The sequence below is a fragment of the Mastomys coucha genome, unplaced genomic scaffold (assembly GCF_008632895.1).
Source record: "Mastomys coucha isolate ucsf_1 unplaced genomic scaffold, UCSF_Mcou_1 pScaffold6, whole genome shotgun sequence".
Taxonomy (NCBI): domain Eukaryota; kingdom Metazoa; phylum Chordata; class Mammalia; order Rodentia; family Muridae; genus Mastomys; species Mastomys coucha.
The window spans coordinates 118,932,650-118,936,054 of record NW_022196912.1 but is presented as its reverse complement, the minus strand read 5'-3'; positions in this window follow the sequence as shown (position 1 = coordinate 118,936,054).

Sequence of the window (3,405 nt, the reverse complement as noted above, 5' to 3'; positions counted from 1 at the left end):
CTTGCTTTTCTGGTGTGATGGTGTGTCCAGGACTTGCTATGGTGGGAGAATTGGGTTCTGATGATGGCCTTGGTTTGTGTTGTTTATTTTCTTATGCTTGCCTCCTGCTATCTGGTTATCTCTACTGCTACCTGCCCTTGCTAAATCTGACTGGAGCCTGTCCTTCCTGTGATCCTGGTTGTGTCAGAACTCCTCAGAGTCAAGCTGTCTCTGTGATCCTGTGATTCTGGGATCCTGTGACTCTGGGCTTGTTAGAGCACCTGGGAGTGGAGCTTCCTCTGGGTGTTTCGGGAATGACTGCAGAGTTTGTTCCCAAGGTCTGCCCAGGGCCCCAGCCCAGAGAGACCAGAAGGAATCTGAGCCACTGGGCTGGCAGAGTTCCTGTTCCGCTGGTCCCAGTTACTCCCGGTGTTGGGACAGATGTTATGTCCCCCTCACCTCTGATCCTGGGTGTGTAAGGGCACCTGGGTGTGTAAGTTCCACCTAGTGGAACTTCCTCTAGGTGTTGTGGGACTGGCTGTTGAGCTTGCACCCAAGGTCTTCTCAGGGCTCTAGCTGGCCCAGACAGACAGGAAGGAACCTCAGCCACTGGGCTGGCAGAGTTCCTGTGTGCCTGGGTCCTGCTGGTCCTAGTTACTCCCAGTGTTGGGACAGATGTTTGATCTTCCTCACCAATGATCCTGGGCATGTTAGAGCACCTGGGAGTGGAGCTTCCTCTGGGTGTTGTGGGACTCACTGTGGAGCTTGTGCCCAAGGTCTTCTCAGGGCACCTGTCACATGGACTCCTAAGGAGGAGGAACACCCTGCTAGCTAGTCAGATTAGCCTAACCAACCCTGGTTGTCAATAGGGAGATATATACGTCACAGAAAGATCACCCTTGTACCCAGGGATGGTGATATCTGTCCTGGTACACAAGTGCCAATTTGTTGAGGAGGGGGTTCAAGACAGAGTCCCACTATGTATCCCTTGGCTGTCCTAGAACTCACTATTCTGGCTGGCCTTGAACTCACAGAGATCCACCTACCTCCTTCTCCCAATTGCTGATATTTAAAGGTGTGCACCAGTACACTACACTCAAGTGGCAATTTATTAAATGGTAGACAAAACCATCTGTGTCCCCAAAAGCAAACCAGGATCAGAAACACTGGAAAGACCTAGTAAACACTCATTGGAAAGAGATATTCTTTAGTCACAATGTTTCCTGGTTCTAATTTATTCTGGCCAAGTCTACCATGAGTCCAGAGCTGTGCTAGAAAGAAACTTCATTTGGAAACACCCTTCTAGCCAAGACCTCATTTAAATAAAAAAAAAAAGAGCTCAGACATCAGAAGTGCTCACAGCCAATGTCAAGACCCTGGATATTAGAGAGCGCTATGGGATGTAGAGGCTCACAGCCATTCATCGATCTGAGTACAGGGTCCCCAGTGAAGGAGTTAGAGAAAGGACCAATGGAGCTGAGGGGTTTGCAGCCCCTTAGGAGGAACAACAATATGAACTAACTAGTACCCTCGGAGCTCCCAGGGTCTCAACCACCAACCAAGGACTGCACATGGAGGGGTCGGATTGTTCAGGCAGCATGTGTATGGTAGAGGATTGCAAAGTCAATCATCAATAGGAGGAGAGGACCTCGGCCCTTTTAAGGTTCTGAGCCCCGGGAATGCCAGGGCCAGAAAGTGGGAGAGGGCGGGGTGGCAGGCATGGGGAAGGGGGAGGCAACAGGGGTTTGGTTTTGTTGTTTTTGTTTGTTTCTTTGTTTTTTGGAGGGGAAACTGGGAATGGAGAAATTCGCATGTAAATAAAGAAAATATCTAAAATAAAATAAAATAAAATAAAAAAAGAGAGCGCTGTGGAATGAGAGGTCAGAGGGGTCGAAGAGACAGAGTATCCTCTAGAGCAGATGCCTCCCAGGTCTCTGTAATTATCTTGTCTTTTTTTATATGACTGCCTTGTGATGGGGCTTTTTAGGGTAGCAAAGTTGCCCAGATGAGAGGTGCAATCTGATTGGTTGAGATGTTACCCTGATGGTTGACGGCCTTATTTTATTTGGGCACACAGTTTCTTCAGCCAATATGCAGGTTTCAGCAGCTCTGATCTGCAACATCTCCCTCTGACTCCTTGGGCTGTGGTTTGAAATAGTTCTTTATTTAATCCATCAGAATGACCTAGAAGGAATCGCTTGTCTGTAAATGGGCCATTCTCTGAAGCCCGGTGGCCACCTTCTCCTGCTGATGAAATGGCTTCTCTGCAATCAGTGAAGTCTCGGCAAAGGCTGCCCATGGGGGTTGTCCTGTGCTCTTATCATTTTGAGATGAACTAACGTCCCAACAGTGGCTGTCCCTTAACAAAGATCACAATCCACTTAATGGAGAGAATGGCATCTGAACTCTGTTACCAGCCTCCAAGATCCAAACCTCTGCCCCTGCATGTGGATGTGCTGAGAACCCTATCCACAGACTGTCAGGAAGAGGCTAGCCTGCTCTCATGATGGCCATGTGTGCCCAGGCACACAGCAGGCACTTTACATTGCCAAGGACAAGTCATCCCTACAGCCAAGCAGGGCATTGAGTCCTGGCCCAACCACTCCTAAACCATGAAGAGAGGCATCCCACTTAAACCCAGGCCCCACAGGACTGCATTTCATATGGGAAGGTGCTGGGGTGAAGCTATTGCAAAGTGTTAGAAAGCTTTGGTTTCCAGGTTGGGGGTCCTAAGGGATGTCAAGGGACTGCAAAAGTGTGCACCCCACTGTGCTTTTTATGCAGATGCTTGGGATCGAACTCGGTCCCCTTTATTATCTGAACCATCTCCCCAACCTTCTCTGATGGTTATTTCATCTGCCATGTGCAGTTTGGAGACATCAAGGTCAAGGGTGAGTACTTAGCACAGTCTGGCACAGTAAATACCCTGTGGGTAGTAGTGATGGGTACTGTGCTGGCTGGCTCTCCAGGGCCAGATATTGCAGAAGAGGCTAGAAGCACTGTCCATCTGATTTGTCACTACACACAGCACCTTTTGTTTCTGCTGATTTACCAGGCACCAACACTCAACTGAAGCTGCCCCCATCCCCCGAAGGTCCCCAGCGGCAGCCCTCCTGACAGGATGGACTGTGAGTTTTTCTGCATATACCATCCTGACCTCTCTGCAGCATGACACACTGCCCACTTCCATACTTTCCTGGCCATCTTCTATTTCCCATTAGTTTCCACTTCTCTGGCCGCTCTTGTTTTGGTGTTTTGAAACAAGGGTCTCACTGGGTAGCCCAGGCAGGCTTAAACTCCAGATCATCCTGCCTCCACTGCCTATGTCCTGAGGCTGCACTTGTGACCTCATACACTCCACTCAGTCTCGGAGGGTGATGGCCCTTCCTTTTTCACGTATGTTGAAATTAACCATCATCCATCTCA